The sequence below is a fragment of the Passer domesticus genome, chromosome 7 (genome assembly GCF_036417665.1).
Source record: "Passer domesticus isolate bPasDom1 chromosome 7, bPasDom1.hap1, whole genome shotgun sequence".
In the NCBI taxonomy this organism is placed as follows: domain Eukaryota; kingdom Metazoa; phylum Chordata; class Aves; order Passeriformes; family Passeridae; genus Passer; species Passer domesticus.
The window spans coordinates 56789752-56817127 of record NC_087480.1 but is presented as its reverse complement, the minus strand read 5'-3'; the positions used below and the strand labels follow the sequence as shown (position 1 = coordinate 56817127).

Sequence of the window (27376 nt, the reverse complement as noted above, 5' to 3'; positions counted from 1 at the left end):
CACTGCACTGACCCAATGCAAGAACCACTGAATTCTTCAGAGCCCAGGTTAATCAAGCCAGTTCTCTGTCCTCAGTATTGGATGGTGTCAGGCAACAAGCCCCTTAAAAAGACAGGTCAGCACCACCCCTACTCAGCAGCTGCTGGGAGTAACACACAAGATAAACTTCTTTCATATCACGCTTATTTAAGAACCACCAGCACATTATCCACCTCTCTTCTGCAATGAACCACAGCAGCCATTGCTTTTGCTCCTCTACAACACCTGCAGAAAAACTAAACGTGCACCTCTTCACTCACTGCACTTCCCGACCTGGCAGAGAAACAAGATTAACTTCATTTTGCTTAAATTGATATGCAAAGCTCAGAGCTGCAGAACTTGAAGTGGGAATACAAATTTGATTCTGCCAGGCACCTTCAGCAGATGACTGGGGCAGGGTTTACCTTCACCCCCACACACATCACCAAAGTGCACCTCAGAGATACTGGATGTGTGGCACACCCAAGATCAGAATGAGGGCTGTGCACCACAAAGGCCAGTGGAATCTACATCCTCAGAAACCAGAACTCATATTTTACTATTACTGACACCAGTCTTCAACCTTCCTCTTAAAATCCAACAGTTCAAAATGGGAGGAAAAAAAAAATTGAAGCTGTTGAAGAAGAAAATGGAACAGATGAGAGAACAGTTTCATTGACTGGGTTAAAAGAAATGCAAGAGAAGCACAGTAAACAATAACTGAGAAACAAAAAACTCACAAATCTGAAAATACCTACAATTTTTGTGATGTAGTATCTTACAAATTTCCAATTATCTGATGGGGCAACTGGTCAAGCAATAAATCTGATGCATATTCATATGATTTGCCAATTCTTCTTGAATTTATAGTAACTACATACACCGTAAAATCATAGTTTCACATGTCTTGGCCTTTATTTTAGTGTTCCTAAGTCAATCTTCTAGTTCACACTTGGAGTGCAAACAGCTAAGACAACATGTACACTGAGTTCAAAGCAGAGTTTTGACACAACAAAACTGAACCTGGAAACAAGAAAAGCTCCTGTAATAGTCAGTGTCATTCACAGATAAAGAAGGTATTATGTGATTTAGAAAGCTCTTTGATCTTCTTCTTCCACTGAACATTTACCAACTTCTTTTAAGTGCATCACACTACTTTTTGGAAAAAAGTACGAGTGTATGTTCTTCCACTGATAATCTGTTATGAATCTGCTAAAGCATGTCACCCATATTACTTCCCTAAACACAATTTTAAACTTGGAGTAAAATAGAAATGTTGTACCCAAAACGTGTATGAAGTTTGAGTTTGATTATTTATTAAAAAAGGCTTCAGTATATTGTCAAATAAATAAAAACTTTCCAATTACAGTGGTTTTTAAAACTGCAAGAATCCAGAAGGCTGTTAAGTGCTACTAGAGCAGCCAGAGCTCTTCTGTAATTGATAGAGCACACACGAATCTCTGACCCAAGTATGGCCTAATTTCAATTTATCACCTGATAGGAAATGTCCTCTGGATTCTTTGTACGCTGGAAAGAGGAATGACAAGTTCTTCCCAGCTACCATTTTACTAACAAAAAAAACCCTCTTCTGCAAAATTGTACTACAAGTACTCAATAAGGAAAATTCTGAAACACTTCCAGTCAGCATGGTAATAATTTGGTACAAAGCATTTATTTTCTAGCTCTTAAGTGGACAAGGGATCTTCTTAGCTCAAGCAAAGAAAAGCACAAAATACTTCAAGCATCTTTGATCATGCCTAATTTTTCTAATGAAGAATAGCTGGGAAACAGCTCTAAAATAGTTATCAAAGTGATTCTACAAAATTTCTACACATAGAAAACAGCAGAGGAAGAAACACAATCAGCTTTGTGTACACTGGGCTTTAGTGCTTTTTTGTAACCACTGCAAACATCAGTTCAGCTCAAGTCAGGCCAAAAACCAGGAAGACACCAGCAAAGGCACATTTACTGCATGCTTTACATACAAACCCATCTCCTACACAGGGTTCAGCAGCACTGCCTAAAGCACAGGCTGATGCCTCAAGCCTCCATGGGAAAGCTCCCCACCTTTGTCACTATGCTGGAACCAACTTGCAACAGAAATCCAACAAAACTGTGTTTGAAAAAATTGTTAATAGGCAATACTATTTCCAAATGTAAAGCCCTACTCAAGTCCACTATGCCATCAAGATCTTAAAAATAAAAAGTTAATCAAGCTTCCTGTGGATATTAAAAGGAAGTGGAAGAAAGGAATAGGAAACAAGGAATATATGAAACAAGCAGCATGCAATTAAATTCCTGACACACTAGCAGAGCTTACTGGAATGCTTTTGGACCCTTAAACAACTGATACTACTGATACCCCTCTGATTCACAGACAGCTTTGTAACTTCAGTTGACATCAAAATATCAGAGGTATAGTATGAACAATATTAACATATATAGCAAGCAAGAAAAAGATATTTATATATTCTACATACAACACAGAGACAAAATATAGAAGGGTATTGCTATTAGCATTATCTGCAAATAATTGCATAGGAAAGTTGATCATTTCTACTCAAGAAACATAGAGACAAATAAAAACCAATGCAAGTGGAAATCCAGCACTTAAGTCCATGTTTTCCTTTGCTCAATGTACACTGGGGACAAAACATGTGAAAAGCTCAACACATCAACACCAAAACTTCAAAGCATAACATATGGTCACACTGCCGCATACTGACATTTCCAAATGATCAAATTTCATGTGAAAACTAAACAATGCTGAAGTTTCCTAAAGCTCTCTTTTCCCCGGACTTCGTAACTAACACAACTATTGCCTCAGTTTATCCTCAGACTGAAGATGTCACACGAGCCCTTCAGAGAGCACTCCAGCTCCACACTTCCTAAAACACAGAGGATCTACAGGTTGTGACTCCACACCTGTTTTTCACATCGTTTATCACCTTTATTTTTTTGCCTTTTTTTTTACTGTAACAGAAGTATGCCTGTGCAAATCTCAGCTGACTGGACTTGCTGCTTTACATCCCCTCTCCCATGAGCAGATCTGGATGAAAGAACAGGAAAGGAACAATTTACCCTCTGCTGACACCCTGAAGTTCCTGGCCATGCATTCTTGCCTTCAACCTATGTTTTTAAATTAATTCAATTTCTCTAGTAACTACCTTTAAAATAGCTTAAGTGACACTTTATGGATTTCCTCTGCCACTCATGTTAAGCCTATTTGATGCTGATGTACTTCTTGGAAAGCTGTTATTTCTGAAAAAGGAGTACCAGTATTAGCCATCTCTGCTTGTCTCTTGCAGCAATACAGCAGTAATGTAATTATAGATGGAATAATCCAGTAATAAACCAGACTGGAATTATTCAGTGAAAGAATACACATAAACTCACCTTAAAAGTATTTTTCTTCTTCTGCCTGTCTGCTATGGCAACCTGAATAGCAGCTAAGTGAAACTCAGCCAAACAGATAGTAAGTAGAAACATACTTTACTTGCATGTAAAAATAAAATTATTTACAGAGATAAGACCAATAATTATTCCTTACATATAAATTATATTTGTGTGCATTACGATAAAGGTCATTTACTTTTATCACACTGATTTTTCAGTGTGCAATTTTTTTGATAACTACAGAGCATGTTTTGCTCTAGCCATTAGTTCAAAAAGTTGTATCAATACATATCCTGAATTCCAATTCAAGTAGAAACTTCTATGTCAATGAAGGAACCTTGGTATATATTTTATATCATCCTATCTATCTGCATTAACTGACACAATTTTCACAGTATTTCAAGATATAGCCAACACTTCCAGCTAACACAGAAGTAAAAGCTGTCTCTGTCAGCTAAAACTCAATACTTTCAGTTACTTTCAGCCATTTACTTTTGACTTTCTATTGCTTATCAATAAAAAAAGCTTTGTCAACTTATAGTGCCACTGTACCTTTCTCAGTGCTTTAGAGAAACAATAGGAGGGAAAACCAAGCATATTAACTCACATTTCTGCCCACATAAAAGTCCAAGTCTCCTAAAGAATCACAAACAGAACCATAAACAGGCCACCCTTCAATTTCTTTAATCTCAATCACATTACAAAAATAAACATTAGCCTTTATATAACACTTTCAAAGAAGCCTATGAATATACTGGCATCTTACAACAGTGCTCTGGAAAAGATCACGGATTCATCTGCACACAGACTAACTCTGCACTGAAACTATCATTCCTCAACTGATTTTGGGTTAAGAAAATCAGTTTTATTGTGAAGATTCTCAGCTTAGTATACAGAAAAGATTTTTCTGATCAACAAAACATGAACACACAACTTCTCAAAACCTCCTTTTGGCCAACTGGTATTCAAAAGCAAAAGGCAACTCTAATCCTTTAGCAAAATAATTTCCAGGTAATTTTCTATAGATAGCCTGTAAACTGAAAATCAAGCAAGCTGTTTTCTGCCAAAGCTGGCACAGCAAGTGGACAGACTACAACAGACATTAAAAGCTTATCATTCTTTGGCCACAAGTTTTAATACTGCATCTTTTTGTTCAGCCTCTACCTTTGTTCCCTGAGACAACCACAGCCAGACTTTATGCCAAGCTAAAAAAACTGTATTTCATCTCAGCCTTAGCCCCAGGCCTCAGATCCTGAACTGAGTGTGTGTTTGAAAGTATTTAATCCCCAGCCTCGTAACTGCCTCAAAGCTAACACACAAAAATAACACCCAGTATCAGGAGTCAGCACGGCGGTTTTGGGGTGGCTCTCTTCCTTTCTCACACACTAAAGCAGGCACCATAAAGCAATGCAAATAAATCACAGTGTGTCAGAACATGGTAACTTGTTCAGGGCTGGTCAGGGCTTCAATTAGAGGGGGAGGCTTGTTTGAAATTTTAGACCCTTCTCCAGCTTCCATTTCAGATTCCCCAAACCTCTGAAGAGATTTTTAAATTTGTCTCTCTTGGGTCAAGGAGACTGCTCTTCTCATTTTGCATCACATGCCATAACTTTATAAAAAGAAGCACACGAAGGGTTCAGGCAGTAACAAAGGATTTGGATGTCTCGGCCACTGAAGGTGTATCTAAAACCTGGATTTGTTCCATGCAATCGAAAATTATTTGCTAACAGAAGTTAATTACAATTTTAAAGCCTTGGCTAGTCAGCTAAATGCTACCCAAAGAAAATAAAAGCTTTTATTCAGGTAAAACATCTTTTTTATTATTACTATTTTATTTGTTTTTACACAGCTCCTTCCAGGTTTGGGTTCAGTATGGACCCAAAAACTGAGGGCAGAGTTATTCAGAAATTCTAATCACACTTAATAAAAAGACTGATGCAATTCAGTTAACTTTTAATATCTGAAAATAATGAAAATATGTGTAAAAATGACACTCTCTGAAAAACCTCTGTCATAAAATAATAAGGAATATCCTGTCTATAAATAAAGAAGATCTTAACACAAAAACATAAAGTCTATCAAATTCCATCTGCTACTTCTTTCTCTGTCTGGTTAAGAAGATAAAAACATTTCTTGAGCCACGTTCTGCCACAGGCACCTATTTAGCCATAACATTTAAGAGCAAGAAACTAGCCCATCTCTGCAAAAAGTCTGACATGTCAAGAGTGCCAGTTATTCTTAGAGTGAGACATGACCACAATTTCACGTAATTAGAGATGTTATAAAACGCATCCCGCCCGCTCTCCCCATCCCCCTCCACCACTACCACCATTGCAGGAGTGACTTGTTACACATCGCGATGAGCAAGTAGCATTCCCTGCCCGGGGAGAGAGCGGAGATCAGGCCATAAAAAGGGCACGAGATGCAAACAGGGATCCTCCCCTGGCCGGGCCGGCAGCCGCGGCTGCCCGGGCACAGCCTCGCCCTGCCCCGCTCCCGGGGCGTCCCGGGGGGAGCAGCAGCTCCTTCCCCATCCCCGGGATCGCCGGCGCGGGGAGAAAGGTGCCCCGGGCGAGCGGGTCACGCAGTCCGGATGCCCGGGAACGGAGGGAGAACGGCGGGGAGGGGGCTCGAAGGACCACGGCGACCGCCGGCGAGGGCAGGGGGGCGACCGCTGCCTTCCCCTTGGTGGCGTGCCGAGGACAAGGGCGGCGGGGCGAAGGGGCGCCCGGAGCCGGCAGGCCCAGGGCGCTGTCGGCGATACAGCGGCTCCACCGAGGCGCCGGAGCCCTCCCCGCCCGCCCGCCCGCGGGGCCTCGCTGCGGGCGGCGGGGGCCTGGGGAGCGGGGTACCCCGGCCTCGCGGGCCCGCGGGCGGCGCGGCGGACGCCGCTCACTCACCTCGGGAGGCAGCAGGCGCCGCCGGGTCTGCATGGCGATGGGGATCCCCCGGGTCCGCCCCGGGAGCGCTGGGGGCCGGCGCGCCCTCGCCGCCGCCAGCCGGGCTCGCTCGCTGCCTCCGCGGCCAAGGCCGCCGCAGCGCCCGGCAGCAGCGCCCCCTGCCCGGCCCCGGCGGCAGCGCACGGCACTGCGGCACCAACGGGGAGGCGGCGCGGAGCTGCCGCGCCCCCGCCCCGCGCCGCGGGGACCGCGCCGGCACCCCCCGCACGGGGGCCCGGGGTCCGCACCGGCACCCCCGCGGTGGCCGGACAGCGGGAACAACCGCCCGCTCTGTCCCCGCGGGGACCCGCCGAGCCCGCGGGCCCCGCAGCCACACACACAGAGGCGGGGGCGGCACCGGGCACCCACCGCCGCCACCGCGCGCTGCCGGTGCCCCGCGGCCGAGGGACGCGCCTCCGGGCACCGGCTGCAGTGTGGTGCTCCACAACAAAACCTGGTCAGAAGGACTCGCGGCTGGGAGCCGAACGTGTGTTATCTCGCCATTTCATGTGGAGTGTCTCCACAATCGGAGAGGGACACCATCCTGCGGGACGCCTGCAGCCGCCCCGAGAGGTGCGAGGCCCGGAGCCATGCGCTGGCAGACACGTTCAGTCCTCAGCAAAGAGGCTTCCAGAATTTAAAAATAAAAAAATTAAGAAAAAAAGATAAACTCAACACATAAAAAAGGGGGAAAAAAAAAGAAAAAAAAACCAACCCCACACCCACCAAACAACAACAAACAAGCACGCTCGTTCCCCACAGAAGTCGCGATGGCGAGCCGGCAGGCACGCCGAACCGTGACACCGCGCCCGGACAATCACCCGTTCTCTCTCCAAGAGGAGGCGGCCGCCCATGCCGGGAGCGGGACTCTTCGCCTGGCCGCGGGCGCTCGGGAACTCCGGGAAATGTCACTCCCCGCCTGTGCCGCGGTCCGGGGTGGGCGGCCGGCCCCGGGCTGAGAACCGGCACGGCTCGCCCTCACCGCCGCCTGCAGCCTCACCCGGGCGAGCGAGCGCCCAGCGCCTCACGAGCCCCTCACCCCTCGCTTCAGGCACCTCTTGCCTCAGGAAGCGCTCATCGCTCTCCTCAGGAAGCCCTCGCCTCAGGAACCGCCATCCCTCACCTCAGAGCCCCGCACCTCGGTTCCCCCTCAGGAAAGGCTCCCTTGGTGCCAGGGGAAAGGGAAGGAGCCGCTGTCCCCTCACCTTTGTGCAGGTGTGATCTCCCAGTTGCAGCAGTGCCATGTCAGCCCAGGAAGGAGGGAAAGGTGAGTGTGGTGGCTGCTAATGCAGCTGCACGGCCATTCCCTCTGCCCAGGCCTTCACACTTACAGGCCAACACTTTCCAGCAGGTTGGGCTTCTCCATTAACTTGCCACATATGTCAGTGCATGCAGTGTAATGAGCCCCGGTGATAAAATCTAGGCCTCCTTGCTCCAAGAGCATCAGCCCATCCCGCTTGAAATGAAAGGGAAGCACTTAATGTTTATTCATTGATTCTGGTGGAACTGTGTGCTTTTCAAGCGAAAAATATGAGATTCTCCCAGTCAACTGAATCATCAATCCATGGGCAAATAGCTGAGGAGATAAAAAATGCTCATCCATCATAGCTGGGAGCATGTTAATGGAGATGGAATTTATTTACTCCCATAAAGAATTCCTGGTTAACCCCAACTTGCTATCTCTTTAGCAATTAGTGCTGTCATGCTTGTGAAGCACAGATGAGGGGTTCAGATTGGTGCAATACACAATTGCTGTCCTCAAAATGGTTCTCATGAAACACCTCCAACTGATAAACACACAATATGCCTGACAAAAAAAAAGGAAATTAATTAAAGAGTGAGTGGTGTAACACTCCGTGACCTCTGGCCAAATGCATACAAGTGCATAGCTTTCCCATCTGTGAGTGTCTCACAGAGGCATATCACTACCATAATTTCGTTATAGTTTTATTCCTCTGGATACAGCCATTCATTGGGATGTCTTCTCACCGAACACAGAGAGGTTTTTCCTGAAGGGTATCATAACTGGCTGCTTTGCAAGAAGGCAGAGCATGAAAGCATGCAAAACAGGAGTTAGGAGCAATGGGAATCATCTCTGTGAGTTAAGGTGATGGGACATGGTCTCATCCCCCATTCCTCCTGGGTGTCTTGGATGCCTTGTGACTTGTTCCTAATGGAGAGGTATCTAGAGGAGCAGCAAACTCCACAAGCTCCAGGGAGCTGCTCCAGGCAGTTGTGGTGCCAGACACCTGAGCTGAGAGCAGGGAGATTGCCCGTCCTGTGTTCCCAATGTGCTCCCTCTGCTAGAGGAAGAAACATTTCAATATTGATAGTGGGAAACACTGTGTACAAACCAAACCAATCATTTTGATCCCAAGCCACAGCAAGGCTGTAAGACCATGGACCATGACCTTTCACTTGGCACAAGAATCCAAGTTACAAACTCTCCAAAAAGTATCTGCAGTTCTTCCACGTCTGTGAGCCTCCACAGCACTGTCATAAGAAATGGTGCCTGATACTATCCCACATGACAGCTTGCTATTGAGCTTGCCACCTCTTTTCCCAAGTATTTTTCCCAGTTCTTTATGAGAAGCTACTAAGGAAAAGGCATAAACAAGAGCAGAGAAAAGAGGATACTCCAATTTGCAAAAAGCAGGGGATGGGAAAGGGGGAAAAAAGACCACAGTTAGGTGAAAGGAACTTCGGAGGTGCCCTGGTTGCAGGGAGCAGCACAGAGTTACAGGGTTAATACAAAGATGTGTGTAACAATGTGTGTACTCTGGCATCTAGGAGTTCCAGGGCATTCAAAATTATGTCAGAGTAATCTTTGAACAACAGAGTTAAGGACAAATTAGAGGATTTTTAAACTACAGAAAACTTGCAGAAAACTGGAGAAGAGGAAGTTTCATAATGTCTTCACTCTGTTCCTAGGTTAGCAACATGTATGGAATGAAATGGTTGACAGCAGTGTAGGAAAGCAGAAGAACTCAATAACTATTCCTGGTCTGTTTTTGGGGGAAGAGCCATATGATACACAAATATCAGATGATGATGATGGTGATGATGATGATGAAATACATTCCATGACAACAAGCACTGAGGAGGATGTTAAACAGAAGCTAATGAAGCTGGCTATCAGCAGGTCCAGGTAACTTGCATCCAAAAGTTTTAAAAGCACTGGCACAGAGTATCTTTAGACCATTAATGTTGATTTTCAATAAATCTTGGAATGCTGTTAAAGTTCCAGAGGACTGGATGAAATATTGTACCCATATTTTAAAAGGGTAAACAGGGTGACCAAGGTAATTACAACCTGCCAGACTAACAAGAATTCTGGGTAATAAAATGGGACATTATCTACATTACTTGATTGAAAAAGAATTAAAGAGTTGAAACACAATAACTGCAAATTAATGTGGAAAATAAATCTTGCAAAAATAATTTGATTTTTTAAATGGCATTACAAGTTTGGTTGATGAAGGTAAGTAGGTCTACAAAATATTTGTTCTGGTAACTTGCAGCATTTTAATTAAGAAGCCAAAATGATACCAACTCATCACAGCACTTATTAAACTGTTGAGGCTCTAGCTAACTGACAGTTACAAAGTGGGAAAATAAAAAGTCATCATCAAAGAATGTGTTTCTGCATCCTATGGCAATTAGTTCTACACTGCATTGTATTGATATTAATGGTTTTAAGAAAAACATAAAATCATCACTTAAAGAGTTTGCAAATGATGTAAGCAATAGGGATTAATAAATAGCAAGTCATGCTGCAAAGTAGCTGAGACAGCTTGATAACAAGTAATGTGCATTTCTGTACAGCCAAATGTAAAAGCATGCATCAAGGAATAGAGGGAGTGATTATAGGATGAGAGAATTTGTGCTTTTACAAGTTAATGCTCAAAAACCTCAAGAATCATCACATATAATCAGGAGAAAAAAAGCAGGTGGTGTGGTGCTGTAACCAAGAGGATAATGCAGTCCTTGGGTTTATAAACAGGAGAATATAGAAAGATGTCTCTATTTATTTTTCTGGTGCTAATCCCACTGCTCCTGAAGTCTGATACCTAAATTCCTTAATTCCTTAATAGAAACTGAAAAAGAAGTGGTTCAGAGAAGATCAATAAGAATCATTTAGACCCAAAGTGAAAAGGTTCAATCTATTTCAGTGTCAAGGAAGAGGGTGAAGGGCTGACTCAATCACATGTTTTAAGGACCTTCAAGATTCAGTGAGTTTATGCAGATGTATTCATCTTCCTGTGAGGTCTCCTACCAGGGAAGGTAATTAATCACCAGGACAGTTTAGGACGGGACAAGCTGGATTTCCCAGCATTGGGAATGTCAAAATCAGGAGGTCGTAAAACTTAATTTTTACAGAAGCAGGAGTTCAGTCCTGTAAGTCTGCTCCCCGGGAGGTAGAACTCTCTGTCTGTAGCTATGGATTGTGGCTGCTTTTCTATGCAGAAGTTGATTTCCTGGGGCACTGAGAAGTAACAACCTGTCATCCCTTTCAGCATCATCTGACACAGCTCATGTGCTGTTCAGCACATGATGGGAGCAGCCCTGGGGATGGCAGTGTTTACGATGGTTGGAGGGATGGGTGGACTCGTTCACAGAAGGCAAAGCCTTTGAAGCATATTGCATACCAAGATAACTTTTCTCACTCAGGAAGCCTGAGACATGCATTGCTGGAAGCTGGGAGGATACTCCTGACAAGTGTGACTGTATGATTATCCTGCTACTAAACTCTTCCTCTGGCGTCTGCTTCTGGCCACTGCCACAGACAGCACATTGATCTTGTGCAAAGCAGTCTCTCAGGTCCACCCCAAAGCTGACCCACCCCTGATCTCTGAAATGTGCGGTGGGAAATTTAATGTGAGCAGAGAATAGATGCTTGATAACATGCATTGTGCAGGACAGGGCAAGAACCAGTGGACAGAACAAAAATTCTCAATATTAGAAGGTCAAAGGCTGACTTGGGTAGGGGATTGTACACAAGGCTCTGGACGTCTCCAAAATCTGTCATTGAGTCATTCAGGAGTCTCTCGGTCTGATCTGGTATCATAAAAAACTAGAAAACTTTGCAGCAAAATGTTCATTACTTTCCCCGTGTAGTTCCTGATACAAGTGCTCAGCCTTCTACTGATGCAGATCTCGAGTAGGAAAGGCCTGTGCTGTGAGCCTGAGTCCAAACCCCTTGAGTGACTGAAGCTTTTATTCACAGTTCCATGGAAGAAAATGTTGGCTTTTTTTCTGCACAGTTGCTAATAACTGCCTGCATGCCGCACTTTGATAGAAACAATACTGTAAGTATTCATTACTAACGCCGTTCCTAGTGAAGGGCTTAGTGATCATTTAACCAGTTTTTGTTGTAAAATAAACGCCCTCGCTGATAACACCCTTGGAAAGAGGCGAGCAGACGGCGCTGCCGATGCAGTGCTGTGGCTTTGCCCTCTAGTGGCTGAGGAACTGGCCCAGCTCCGATGGTGTTTGTCTTAATACGTTTTGATTACCTCATCAGCCTTGAATCTTTGATTTTTCTAAATTCTGTGCAGTCTTCATCCATTAAACTCAAGTACTACCTGCACCAGAACAATGTGAATCAATAAAATCCTTGGCTTAAGATTCTCAGAATCCTATATTAAGGTTAACTCAGTATTAGTGAGTCATACGATAAAGCCACTAATACATGGGCACTTAATTAATCTATGATGCATTTTCCACCAGATAGGACTTAATCTCTTGGAAGGAAAAAGGCCTGCTAGGTCACCATCTCATTGTGTGAGTCAGTTTAGAGTCATTCCATGCTGAATACCTATTCTTATTTTGTCCAGTTTGAATTTGAAATGTGCCATGTATCCATAGGAGTTAAAAAAAAAAAAAGGTTGCATTGTAATTCTTTCCAACAGTAAACTCAATAGGTTATGCATTTGAAAGGGGTAAAACTTCTTTACTGTCTATGCTGGCTAAATCTTGAAACATCCATTGCTTTTCTGTCCATACTCCAGACACTGGCCTAGAGTCTCTAAGAGATCTGTCTCTGTATCTTTTTAAACCTCTATGGGAGCTTGAGCAAGGGCTTTGGACATCTAGAACAACTCAATTTTTTATCTTTCTCTCCCTCTGGCACCCATTTTAGATTATTACACCCATAAGGAAATAGCACTTAATTAAATTGTTTGTCTTTCTCTCCCCCTCCATCTTTCCTGTATCTTTAGGATCTCTTGGCCAATTTCTGCCACAGCTGAAAAAGTGGTAAGTCTCAAAGGAAATTTAGTTCCTACAATCTTTGTGTCAATCCATGGCCAGAGGCAGAGGGGCTGATCCAAAGCAAGTCCAACTCTGCTGGTCCATACTCAGAGAGCAGTCAGTCTGTCAGTCAGCACCCTGGCCTTGCAGAGAATGTGGAGGGAGCTGAAGTCATTGTGATAGCAGGGCCATCCTGGTCATGGCAGGGCTGAGGTTAGTGCAAGGAAGAGAGGAGAGGTGAGGACACAAATCCATGTGCAAACTCACTCATGCTCACAGGACAGCTTTTCAAGGGTTGTTGTTGGACTCGATATTTGATTGTGAGATGTGATACTCAGGTAATTTGAAAGCCTCAGCTAAGCAAGAAGTCAAATTACAGGATTTAGTCGTTCCAATAAACAACTGGATCATTTAATTCTTATTGTTTATTTTGTTATTCATCCCTATTTAGAAGCCCTGGAAATGCTTAAGTACCTTTTTGATTACATTCCTGTTCTGGCCAGAAGCTGGAAGTGGCTTTAGTGAATACTCATGGGGTTCATATATTTGTGAGGCTGTTCCAGATGAACACATCTGTGCTCAATAACAAAAAATCTGCCAGGATCCAGAATTGGGAGAAACAGGTTCTTGTTCAACTCTTTGTTGCCTTGCTGAGTGACATTTAACCCCAATGATCCCGTCTCCCTGTGTGCAGTAAAAGTAGTTATATCTACAGCATGAGTAAGTTTTCCATGAGTCCTTAGGAAGGTCTGTGAAACCAGTTTGAGTCTCTTAGGAGAAAGGTTATTATGATGATTACCTGAAAAGCCATCATTTGGAAGGTATGAAATCACCACCTAAATATGTGCTTTCTGCTTTAGAGACAAAAATGAATAGGAGTTTGAGACATTGACTCCATCTACAGAAATTCATCTCCCTAAAATGCTGACAGATATGTATTTTCCGTTTGAAGATCTGAAAGTAATTTATGAATAGTTGAAACCTGCTAATCACCCTGTGAGGATTAATTACCTGCTCATTATCACTCAAAAAATGCATTTAAAGGTTTGACCTGGAATTGTAGAACTCCTGATTTTACAACTTATCCCATGTATATTGGGGTATCCTTGGGATGTGCTTTTAATTTCCTCAGTAATATAAAACTCTTCTAAGTTAATAGTACTCCAGAAATAATGTTGGAGCTGTGCCAGAGGATGGCAAATGAATTGAGGAGAATTGAGATTCTCATAGTTTGGATAAAAACCATAATTCAAGCCAGTTTGGTCTAAAAAAACCTGCCTCAAGTGTGATATGTTGGTGAAGAAGGAGGACCCAGCACAACTCTATAAAGAAGTATCTCATAACTTCTATAAAGAAGTTTCAGAGTTGTTGACAGCCCTACACACTTTTCCACAGGCACCACCAAAATTTCTACACTTCACGACCATCAGCAAGCACAGTGGTGAAGAACAGGTGATTTTTAAATCGAGAGTTTCCAACCTAAACCAAAAAAAGGCCCTACAACAGAGCTTAGAAGCTCACAAATAACATCTCAGGCATTTCTGTGGGCTTCAGTGGACATGCTGGGGCACTCACACCTAGAAGCAAGGCTTATGCAATGTGTTGGCTGGGAGCAAACCTCACCAGACACTGGCAGAGAGGAATTCCACCAGCAAACAGCAGCACAGAGGATGTTTTCTGGAGGATTTTTCAATGACTGTTTTTGTGAACAGAACCCACTCCCTTGAATGTCAGTGCTTCAGATGCAAGGAAAATTCTAAGGATGAAAGAATTTTAGAGAAATCGAAACACAACAATTCAAACTTGTCTTGATTTTAATTACATACAGTGCAAAATAGAAGTGTTGCAAATTGAAAAATCACATCAACATCTGTATTATTAAATAACTCACTATTATGACTGTTAAAGTGATCTCTTTTGATGTGTCTTTTCTTTCATTTCTTCCAGCATAACTATATTCTATGACCAAAAAAGCTGTCAGAATTTTTTACAGATTCAGTACACAAATTAAATAAATCTGTTCAAAAATGTGCTTATATAAATGGAGCCACATTTTACAGAGAAAAACATCTAATCATTTTAAATCCTGTTTTAGTCTGTGATGTCTTGTAACAGTGAGTTCCAGGCACTAATTGTGGCACTTTAAAAGTATTTTCTTCCAGCAGATGTAAATGCTCTACTGTACAATTTAACTTAATACCCCTTTATTTTCTCATATAGGAAAAATTGCTCTCTGTGTAACCCTCAATTCTGTTTATTACTGCTATGTACCTCCTTTTCCTTCTTCTGTAAAGATTATGATGATTTCAAATCTCAAGTTTCTCTGCATCTTTATATGGTGTCATTTTCAGCTTTTAATTCCTCAGTCCTGTCCCTATTGACAGGGTGGGGGTTATGGGCAGAGCTGAGGGGGCTGTGGCACCGAGTTAGAGAAGCTCTGCTGTTCTGTGGTTGTGTGGAAGGCACCCAAATAGAAATCAAAGTCAAGGAAACTGCTATCTCTGACTCCTTGTATAGCCTGTGCTGCCGGAGCACAGCAAACAGGGATGCATCCCATCTCTGTGCCTCACTGGGGCCATCAGTGTGCAGCACTGGGGCCCTGAGGGGGAATGCTATAAGATAATTTCTTCTCATTATTTCTGTCACCAATTCCTCTAGATCTGCAGGTCTGTGAACCTGAGGGAGGAGAGGGAAAGCTGCTGGTCTCGGTCAGAGAAGGAAGGATGCAGAGAGAAGGAGCCCAGTGAGTGCTGGGGCAAAGGAAGGCAGAGGATGAGGGACAGCAGGAGCAGTGAGGACACACATCTTCAATGAAGCTCACAGTTTCTGTTGGAGGTAGGAAATATGTTTCACACAAAGTTTTCAGTCCAAGTGTAGCGTTGTCAACTTGTCTATGGCCATGCAGTTACATATTTCCAGTCTGGTTTGTTTTGTTTTGTTGATGATATAAGTAAACAAAAGTATAAACCTTCATCTACAGTACCTTTTTTTTTTCTTCTTCTTTTCAGTGCTTATGTGAAGGGTTTGATCTAATATCTATATATGAGTTTATTCTTTAGGTCACTGTAAATTCAAAGGAAGAGCTGAGTTTTCTTTAGGGAGGAACTGAAACTTGAAAGGAAGTGATAGATGTAGTTGGCTCATTGTTATCTTAAGCATTTCCCTTCTTTGTTGCACTGGAGATAGATGAATAGCTGCTATGCATGGACATACATGTCTCTCAAGCTCTGGTTAATGATTTTGGTAATTAAATCATTCAAGGTGTGACTGAGTCAAAACTCCAGCAAAAGGGATTTTATTCTTGAAAGAATCTGGCAGGCATTATTTTCACAACACTTTCTTGGCTTATCTGCTCTTGGCATCTGGGTCTTTTCCTCCCTACTGCTCCTCAATGACAATGGGTGCAGTGGGCATCACAACCACCACCCTTTGTGCACGGAATATTTGAGGCTGTCTTCCAAAGGAGAAAGGCTCACACACCTGTGCTGCAGATTGCAGGCACATCTTTGTTTCTGAAATAACTCAGGAATATGTTGCTCTAATTCAACCACACTTGACTGAGGCAAGTGGTGACTTCTGCAGGGGAGGGCCAAAAAACAGCTGCCACTGCTGAGGGCATGGAGAGGGAAGGCAGCCACTGCAGTGGCTGTCAGTCAGCCACACACAGGCCTAAAATTCTTCATAGGGTTATTTCTCCTCTATCAGAAATGCCACAGGGAATGCAGGGCTCATACCTCAGGGAAAAGGTGTGATGGGGGGCAGGTAAGGAATGGTTAAAAACATGGGCTGCTCTTTACATGGGCTCCTGCTTTCATCAGCTCTTGGAGCAGTGAAATGGTTCACACACAAAGCTTTAAGCACACCCTGAAGTATTTAAGGCATTTACGAAAATCCAAAGCATCTTGTTCATTTCAATTACTTCTCCACCCACATTCCTCATTGAATTAAAGGATATCCTACACACTCTTTTGTTTCACTTATTCCCCAAAGATTGTTTCATCGTACACCAAGCAAGGATCTTCAGCATAGTCACAGTAACGTCTCAGTCCCGGCGTTCAGCATTATGATGTTCCTGGCACAGGGGATGTTATTAAAGGATTGAATAGATGAATAGATGGCAGATCTCCCCAGGGCAGCACATCAGAAAATGGACATCAAAAGAACCTGGCTCAAAATGCAGAGGGTATTACAGGCTCCTGACAAATCCCACTCATTTGTGAATAGTAACACTGTCAGGCTGTGTTAGGGACATGTCCATCCTGGAACACCTACATAAAACGGGCTGCTTATCCAGTAAAAGCACTTCCTATTTCAACATCCACCCCTCTAGTTGAAGACAGCATAATCTTCATTAGTCAAAAGTACTTTGGGCCCAAATCCAAATACAATCTTACTCAAATAATTACCAGCATCCCAAGGCTCAGGCTCTGTAGCCATCAAAATTACCTTTTTCTTCCACCATTTTTCATGAACCCATCTGGATTGCCCTAGAAACCCTGAATGTGTGAGTCTCTTTCACAGGACATGTAGGTTGTCACATATTACAAGTCACCTTCACAGACCCTGACGGGATAACAGGCCACAGTGTGTGACAGGAAATTTAAAAAATTTCTATTTCCTTTTTCACCAAGAACTGGCCGGAATTTATTTTCTTAAAGCTATTTCAAACCATGAGTAACAATTCCTGAGCAGGCACTGAGGAAGGAGAAGCACATACACTGACATGATGTCACCACCTGAATTATTCTGCTGAGATATAAAAATAGTTTGGAAGGCAGCACGGCCAAAATTACTATATCATTTAATTACAACCTGCTTTCATGACAGGCCATCAGTTAATTAAGAGTGTCAAAATGCTGAATTGCCTCCAGCTTCTACATGCTTTGCAAATGACATGGAAGTCATCTTTTTAAATAGCAACAGCTTAACTGAAAATGTAGAACCCATAGTGAAACGCTTTAAAAAATGAGGCAGTCAACTGAGCTGACCTGAAATTCCCCATGCCATAAATTCACTAGGGAAGACAGTTATAACCCATTTAATTTACTCTCTGAAGATCACATTCACATGACATCAAAACTATTTTTCTGAAATTGATATAATTTTGAAGTGTTATAAAACAGGAGCCTGGAGTGACTGTGCTCTGTGCAGGTACACACAGGGCCTGGCTCCAACACTAGCACCTTCCCTCCGGGCTGCTACAATACAGGCAACTGTAAAGCAGGAAAAGGCTTAGAAAAAAAGGGTTTTTTAATTTAGAAATAAGTCATCTTCACTGATTCTAAAGTATCACACATGACATGAAAGAAAATTCTCAGTAAAGGGAACAATGTTACTATAAACTTAAAAATGAAGGAATTTATTTACCCATTTGTTGTATCTGATACCAAATCCTTTATTTTCTTTACAGAGTTTTATAGTTTTTTATTAAACAAATTATTTTTTATTAATTATATAACAGTTTTATATCAATTGTAGCAGAACAAAAAATGGAATAAAGTGAAAGGCAGTCTGGATGGAAAGGTCATGTTTCCAAGCACCAAAGCATAAGAGTAGTACCCATCTGCAGAAAGAAGCCAAACATCTTGAAACTGAAACAAAGAGCAGTCCCTCTCCTTCATTCTCCCGTTGGCAACGAGGGGGTTCTTTCATTGGACACACAGAAAAATATTGTTTGCTGGCTGGATTTTTGTTTTCTTCCAAGGAAAATGAGTGCTTCACACTGGGGAAAAAAAACCTGATGAGCAAACATCTCCCCCTATAGTTTGCAAGAAGCTGAGCATCTGAAAAATAGTAACTAAAATCCTGTCCTTTGGCTGAATAAGGCAGCCAAGCCAAAACTGAGCCAGGACTTTATGCAGTACAGCAACATGGAAGTGGATGCTACAGGAGAGTGTTTGAATAAAAAGTATGAGGCTACAAGAAAGAAATCTAATCATTCGGAAATCTAATCATTCAATTGTGGCAGACTCATGGTTTCATGACTGTGGCAGTGTCCAAGTGATTAACAAATTCAGGCTTGGGAAAGACAGACTGAATTTCAATATAATTTACGTGAATTATATTCACATGTGGGAGTAAGGGGAGTGCATTAGGCCTGTAATTTATGCAGTAGGCAAAGAACTTCAAATACTAGAAAGAACTGAATGTGCTTTCTAAGTTGACTTCAAAGTGCTCCCTACTACTAAAGAGTTTGATTGAGAAAAGATTTGAGCTTGGTAAAAATGCCATTTAATCTAACAGGCCATAAAAATGAAAGCTGACCAGTAAACAAGAGTGCTTTGCTAGATGACAAACACCTCAATGCAACCTTCACAAAATGGTGATTATTCAATGATTTTATGTCTGTTTCAAAGGCAGTGTGTGTGGGATGGATCCTGTCATCCATGTCATCATGCTGGGCCACTGTTACTGTTTCTGTAAGGAAGAAGCTCTGAGCCTTGTAACTGGACTTTACTGCCATTCACAACTACTGAAAACCAGCTGCCATTAATTTTAACCCATGGAGGTTTAAGGTAAAGGGACACCTTTTATGCAGTGTTTTTACAGAGAACAGTCTAACAAAGGAGGTAGTGTCCAGGAAGGCCCATTACACAGTGCAGTGATGCACCATTAATGGAACATTGTGTTCTCCCCTGAGCACTCACCTTCTGTGTTTGACAGGCAATCCTTGGGGTCCAAGCATTAGCCCACAGTGGCTGGGATGGCATTGGCTCCAGCCCCTTCCCCTAATGGTGGAAAATATTCCACTGGTTGCAGTTGTACAAGCTGAGCAAATGCTTCACATACCAGCCTGTGCTGGCCTCCTTATTCATGGAAACATGTTTGAAATTCCCATTTGCCAGGTGTGGTGCTAGACATGGACTGGACAAATCTAGAATCCTGCAGACACTGGAATGTAGCAAGGGGGGTGAAACTGATGATGATCTTTAATGTCCCCTCAAAACTGTCATGATTTCTTATAGATATTAAGTCACAAAAATTGAGTGAAGAAACAATAGTGTCACTGGTTTTATGTAAAAATCTCCTGACAAAATACAACCAGTAATTATTCTAGGCAGGCATGCCCACTTCCCACAGGTTCATTTCTCTTTCCCTAATCCATATGAGGGTGAAAAAGACCCAAACAAATGACAAAAAAATCTGAAACACACATGCTCATCTTGATCATGTCATTTATTGAGTCAGCAGTGATGGCAAACGGGGAATCAATCGTTCTTACCGTCACAGGCAAACCCCACCACCAAATGCCATGGAAGGGCACACACACTCCTCCTGCTTGTCCCATGAACTCCACAGCTCTGCTGGAACCTTCCTGTTCTCCTGGCACTGGTTTGCCTTTGCAGCAGTGTAGCAACTCCCTGCTCAAGCAAAAAGACATTGCTTCACCGGGTGTAATTAAGCCTATAAAAAAACCACCTCAGGCTTATTTATGCCTTGCTAAATCACATGATTCAGATTTTGTGGAGTGCTGTGAGTCAGACACTTGGGAAGGCCTGACCAGCTATTTCCTCAACATCTCAGTGAGACATGTCTCTGTGTTGTTCATGTTTGTACCTCAGCAAACAGTCAGGTGAATGCTTTGAGTCTGCTAAAAAGGCTGGTACCCCATTTCAAAGTGCCAGAACCCTTGCAAACAATTTTGACTATGATACAGAATTAAAGAGGGCACAGTAAATAACAGCACATACATCAAGAAGCTCCACTCTTGGGGGAGAGAGTGGGGGGTGAAAAAGAAAAATGCTCTTTGGCATCTTTGACATCTGGCTTTTATTTTGCTTTCATCAATCCAGAGAGACATTCCAAGTATAAAACTTGCAAATGTTTCTGCTTTAACAGGATTACTTAAATATGGTAGGAACAACTGTTAAAGCTTGTTTTTATTGTGCAAGTAGACCAATGCACGTAATTCCTCCTGCAGTAATTTTTCATGGGGCTGCTTATGAGGACAGGAGTAATTGAGGACAAGTATTTAATCACCTCTCTCTTATCATGGCTTATCTAAGTGTTAAGATAAAAGGGCAAAAATTGAACCAAGGCACATCTCATACAAATTTTAACGCAGATTAATGTCTCAACAGAGAAACTAATAAAAAGAATTGCTCACCATATTTATTCAATGCAAGTGAATTCTTGTTCTGAGTAGTTACTACTTTCCTTTTTTCTCTTCCAACAAATACTGGCCATCCTGAACCACAATGAACATGAGGACCTGAGCAGTTTGAAAGTATCAGCACACTGTGAGGGCAGTCAAATCCAGTAGTCCTGTTTCTCAGAAAATACCACAACAGCTATAGAGAAAGTAAGATGACAGAACTGCAGTCACACAAAGGCAAACACAGTGAGTATGCATTCCTGATGGTGCTACTGTGAGCCATTGAGGAAATGGAAGTATAAGACACCTAAAACCTTTTATTACAGTTTACTGCAAATCCAGGAAGTGCTTGTGCAGATTAAAACCAGTAAGACTGTGTGCATTTTTCATGGAAGAGTTTCCATCAGTTAAGATGCTAATGATATTTGTCTGCTTGTAGCCAAAGAACAAGCAAGCTTGTTCAAAGAACTCACCAGGTTCTCAGCGACCCAGACTGCATTATAAAAATCCCCTATAATTTACAAAATCATCAGGATAGAACATGTATTCCACTAGAAACAATAGCTAGATTATCCCTTCAAATCTGACTACAGCCTTTAAAAGAAAAACGAGTGTCTGGAATATTTTTATGGAAAACCTATTTCAAGGTTCTCAGGAGAACTGAGCTGGAAAAATCACCGTGTAATGGGATAAACTATTACAATTTCAGGGCTGCAAGTGGCCAACATGATTTCTCAGTGCACACTGCCAATGAAAGCAACCCTGTAACTCAAAGGGCAGGAGAAGACTTAGAGGCAATACTATCCCTCTGTGCAAAAGTTAATAATTTACAAGAACACTGAAATCATGCTGCTGAAAGGTGATAGAGTAAAGACTAGAAAATACCACATTCCCTGTTTTTCAGAAGACTGACATCACTTTTGTGTCAAAATAAAAGGAAGCCTCAGCAAATTGCCCAAATATCCAGCATGAGATCATAAGAAAACCTGATGCCTTTCAGTCAAACTGTGGAAGCAGGTTGTGGGAAACTTAAAGATACAGAGGGGAAGAAATCCTTATTCAAAGTAAAAATTATTTTAGGCTGTATTTGCATGCTTTCAGAAACATGCAAAATGTCACTAATTACAAGTGTCAATCACAGAGCAAGCCAAGTCTCCAGCAATAGAGCAAAGGTTTCAAAATGAACAGAGCAGGAATTTAGTTGCATTGTTACTCCCTGGAGATTATAACAATGCTGTAAGCAAACTAGGGTTATTTTCAATTCAACAGCATGTGTCAGAAACCATGTGAAACTAGATCTTGTCACAAAAGTGGAAATTCCATATTAAATATCTCAGTAAATTTTAAAGTGATTTTCAATTAACAAGAACCTGCAGCATGAAACATCAAAACTTCAGCAGCTTGCCCCAGAAACTCAGTATTCATCTAGAAGGAGACGTGCAGGACAGGCTCACAGGGAAGGCTGTGCAGCTGTGGAGCAGAGGGGTGGCTGGGGCAGAGGGCACTGAGGGCACGCTGGGCTGCCCACGGTGCAGGCAAAGTCAACTGGACAGAATCCCTGTTTCACAACAAAAAATTCAGTAACAAACTGCAAGTTAAGAGGAGCTGACAGCATCCTCCCCTCTTCCCAAACTGTGACCCTGGCAGCAGCAGCACAAGCTGCCCTACAGTGTCTTGCCAAGCCCCAGCAGCAGCAGGGCTCAAAGGCAGCTCAGTGCAGCCTGTGAGGCTGCTTTGCTGCTGGCCATCCCCACCCAGCCTCCCTCCCTCTTAGGGGGTTAACCTCTGTCTCCCACACGTTTCAAGCTCATTGGCAGGTGGTGAGGCAAAGGCAACAAGATGGGCTCCTGTAGCTTCACAGCAAGCTGGTCCAGCTGACCTCAGGCATCAGTTTGGGAAAGCAAAGGAAGGGGAAGCCTTGCTCTGTTGGCAGCAGAAAAGCCAGAGATCAGTGAAAGCTTTTCAGGGAACTTCACTCTTGGTGTGCAAAGGTCTGGCATCTTGCTGACATCTGCTGAGCTTTTACATCTTCACTTACATGCCAGACAATAATTTGCATTGCTTGGAAATTTCCAGCTTCACACGTGGCCTCAAAATGAGATCTGCTGTTCTCAAAATGTTGTTTGTGCCACGCTTCCCAATGTCTGTAGAGAGCTGGTCTCACAGCACTGGCTCTTCTTTATCAGATAAGTTGCATTAGACAGAATCTAAAAATACATTAAATACTTTCTAATATTACTTTTTGACATAAGCAGTTACTATAGCTGCAACAAGGATGTTGCAAGAAAGTGCATGAGGTTGCATAACTCCTTTTATTCAGCTGGGATATGTGCACTGAAAGGTCAAAAGGCCTTGGAATAAGGTTTTTTGTTTCTATGTTTGCCTTAGTATTCATACTTTAACAAAAATATCACAAACAACTTCAAGAACTCAAATGAGCAGTTGATCTCCTTTTACTTCAAAGAGGCAACTAATTTAGCCTAGCTACAAAAAAAAACTACCTGCAATGCAAAATTCAGGGAGATGCCAATATGTGAGAATCTGACAGATAACAGATGACAAAATCTGAGCATCTGAGCAAGCTGGGGGTCTGTTGCTTAGTGAGAGGGAGTTTAACAGCACAGAGAACCCACCAAATACTATGTGTTTATCACACAGAACTAGCTTTTTATACCAATTGCAGAGATGTAGCTCCTTTGAAGAAACATCCAGTTTGGTATTCATTAATTTACAAAGCACATAGAGGAGGTAGAGCAGTACTCCTGAAATAAAGGCAAACCAAGGCCCTGGAAGATGTACAAGCCTGTTTTTTCTTGTCCAGTAACAGTGCTGGATGTGAAACGAAAGCCCCAATAATCCTGCTCTAGATACCAACCCAAGCTTCCACCCAAACATACCAAGATTACCAATTTTAGAAATAATGTCTTTGCTTGCTCCCCAAATCCCTGACTGATACTGCAGCCCTCAGGGTTCTGGATAAATCCATTAAGTTCTTCAATGTCTGCAAACTGGTCTTTAAAAGGGAGGGATTAATAAAAATTATTTAATGGGAAAACAGTTAAAGGCAAATAACCATTCCCTGCACTTGTGCTGCCACTTCTGTGAAGCTGCTATGGCTGCTGTTCTGATGTGCTGCTTCTGCACCACTTCATTTGCTCAAGTACAAAACAGAGATCATTTAATTAGTGAGATGTGGATCCCCAGAATAAAGACTACTCACTTTGTTGAACAAACCAGTACTGCCTTTGAATAATATGAGCAGACTGATCTTCAGTGCTAGTGGAAGAATTCACTCACCTTCAGCTAAGGGGCACTTTGCTCAGCCTCTGCAAATTCCTACTGCCCAGAGCTGCATGGGTTCTGATTCCAAGGAGCCTCAGGAGGATCCTTCCCAGACCTTCCTCAGTAGAGCCATGATTTATCTCATATATAGTACAGCCTTACTGTGTTTTTATGGCTTCATCAGTTCCTTCTTGCTAACAAGTACACTGGTCAATCAACCTACTGCTCACTCATTAAATCAGCTGTAAGACCTCCAGGGCTCATTTTGTACACACCAAATCCAAAACATTATTTGTGAAGATCCTGGCAGAAGGGAGCTCATAGCAACTTCTAGTTCCCATGGAAAGTTGACAAATATGAGCAAGTTATCAACGTATTTCCACAGCAGTTCTAAATTCATCCTTATCATTCCTGTGCACTCTTCAAGTATTGCTATATAACAAAAGCTAAAAATAAAAAATCCAAGGTCTGTACTGTGTATTAAATGTCCTTTTTATATAACCTCCTTCCAGCCTACAAACATTCCCAGCTGTAAATTCACTGTTCTCCAGCTCTGCATGGGATATCCATGCACCCAGCCCCACTGTTGGCATTGTAACCCCAGCATCCATCACACACACAAGCATTTCTCATTCATAGAGAAAATTGTGAAACATTTGCAGGTTTTTACAGACTTCTCTCCTGCCTCAGAGAAGCCAGCCAGACCTAGGTTTCCCAGCCATAAACTAGGGAACTACACAAGTGCACCAGCAGCCAGGGCAGGAAGGTCAGTGTGTGCTGTCTCACACATTTGCCGATTCTTTGATTTTCACTGCTTGAGCTTTGACTCCCTCACATACTCCCAGGAGACGTTTTGATTTCCTTCCTGCTCCATCTCCCTACTTTCCAGTCACTGCTAAGTTATTTAACGTATTAAAGATACTGGTAATACTACTGACACATCAGCAGAGTTAAGTAGTGAGCAAGCACAAGGGCTTCAAAAGTATCGTGGTTACCATGCTTCAAGCCAAGCAAAGAACTTAGTGTTCATCTTTATGAGGGGAGTTTTTATTTACCAATACTCCCCAAAACTATTTTTAGTAACCTTGCATTTCCATCAGCACGTACAAGCACTGTTTGTGTTATACCATTAATAAATACAAAAGAAAAAGAGCTTTTCCCACAACAGCCTTTATGGGCTACTTTTAATTAAAATCAGTTTAATGATTGATAAGCTCTAGTATTTCCAGCAGCAAATCATAAGTGGTTGACTGTTTCCAGACACAGTGAAAAAAACCTGAAAATAATAGAACTACAAAAGCTAGCACAGTTAGTTGGTTTACTGGTTGTCAACACAGGCAAAATTTGAGGGTTTAACATGTAAATTCAAGAGCAAAAACTAAACCAGTGTTTTGTAGGAATGAGAAAGTTCAGCTATATAAACTGAGGGAATCATTGTTTCCAAGGCTTACTTTCAGTCTCACAAAATTACTTTTGACATACGTCCTACATCAGAATGAACAAGCAGGAATTTTCGGTATCTGATTAGTATTTAGGAAGAGGATGTCCCATATATCAACTCTGTACAGTGGCTACTTGGAAAGGCTCTTCACTTGTGCCTCTTAAGCAGACGGAGGAGCGCTGCAAATACCTGTGGCCTCGTGTCCTTCCTTTGCTCCCTGGGCTCACAGAGGCAGCAAAGGCAATTCCATGAGCACACATTTGTGCAGACATCTCCTCCTTATAAACAGAACAAGTCATCTGCAGCTGATCAGCCATACAACAAACAGAAGTTTTTTTAACAGCACAGGGAAAATAGGAGTGAGTGAAGGGAGTGTGAAATCCTAGAGCTCTAACAGGACCCTCCCTAGCCCCGTGTCTTCCTTGGTCACTGTCACCAAGAATGCAGTGCTGTCTCAAACAGCTGCTGCATCCACCTGCTTTCCTCAGCCAGTGCTGGTGGGAGGAGCAGACAACACACAGGAGGGAGCATTTCCTCTTTTGTACTGTTATTTTATTTTGTAGTAAGATCCACGTAGTATATAAAATATAACAGGAAAAACTGAACGAAGCCTAGAAAATGAACCGAGGAGTTCAGCTGCCGAACCACTACAGCTCCACTTCTGTGGGTTCATGAAGTCTCCAGAACTCAGGGACTGTTTGCTTGTACTATTACAGTTCTCTAGCATATGAGCCTACACCAAAAGCTGATATGTTCCAATTAAGCCATAGTTAAGTGACAGATGTAGAGGAAAAAAAAACCAAAGTGGCTTTTGTAAGCCACAGCTGCCCTTGACAGAGGTTACAATGATGTCTAACTATACTGTAATGCACATTACATCAAGAACCTTGAAAGAGCCTCTGAGAAAACGGCTTCACATTAAGCATTTTAAAGAAAGGTCATAAATACTGCACTGTACCAACAGTACCTCCCAATGTCCTCCTTATGCCTGAGGAGCTTTTGTGTTTTTTAAGAAGCTACTACATAGATGACACCAAACCTAGAGGTAGGTTATAGGCCAAGGTAAGTTACAGGCAAAAAAAAAAAAAAAAAAAGAAAAAAATCCCTTTAGAGCTAGTCACTGCACAGACTGCCCAGCAGGAAGCAAGGCAAAGTGTCAACAACTCTTTCCTCCCACCCTAAACACTGTTCACACTTAGTTCCTAGTGCCCTAAGAATGAGAGTGGATCATCAGCTGCTAGTAAATGCAGTCATGCCAAGAGAACAGCTTGAAGTTATTCAAGCAAAAACCTGTCACTGTGCAAAACTGGTGCACTGGACTGTCACCAACCAGACCTCCAAGCTTAGGAAGTGACCCGACAGTAGAGAACCAAGGTGTTTTTCTTTTGACTGGGAAATACTTGAGTAACCAACAGGAGAACATACTGCTAAGTCTACATGGAAGAGTCAAATACCAGCTTGTATCAAAACTTTAGAGACCAAAACAACAAAAAAAAAAAAAATCCCCAAAAAATCCTAAACAACAAAAAATTAAAAAGGTTAAAAAAAAGCACACTTTGATGAGACCAAGTTTTTAAAAAGTTACTGTACCAAACCAGCTGCTAAAACAGCTCATCTCCCCTAAATCCTGGGATCAACACAAGGTTGATAACAAATATGTGTACATTGAGAAACACACCTGCAAATACAATAGTTACAGCAAATTAACCCCAAGTTTTAATGGTGTAATGCCTTCAGGTCACAAAACATAGCCAAAATGTTAATCTTAACTCCCTCTGTGCACTATTTGGTGATAATCAAAGTAATGATGCTGAAGATTCATTTTATTTCTACTTCCAAAGGAAAAGAGTAAATGGTTAAATATGTGTTCTCCAATTTGTTCTCCACTATACGTACACCCACACACATACACACACCCCTCAAACTGCACTGACATTTCTTTTTGACCAAAAG

At 42.4% G+C, this 27376-nt stretch overlaps 1 protein-coding gene and 1 long non-coding RNA gene across 2 annotated transcripts in view; one reads left to right on the top strand and one right to left on the bottom strand.

Moving 5' to 3' along the window:
• Positions 1-6453, bottom strand: part of ZFYVE9 (zinc finger FYVE-type containing 9) — a 55862-nt gene extending 49409 nt beyond the window's left edge. Inside the window, exon 1 of the mRNA XM_064428866.1 lies at positions 6315-6453. The gene's annotated coding sequence lies outside the window, so the exon portion shown is untranslated. The remainder of the gene's footprint in view (positions 1-6314) is intronic.
• Positions 6454-7416: 963 nt separating this feature from the next.
• Positions 7417-27360, top strand: LOC135305340 (uncharacterized). Its single transcript, XR_010366557.1, has 4 exons — positions 7417-7620; positions 9285-9501; positions 15264-15440; positions 18962-27360. It is a non-coding gene; the product is annotated as an uncharacterized LOC135305340 (long non-coding RNA).
• The last annotated feature ends 16 nt before the right edge of the window (positions 27361-27376 follow it).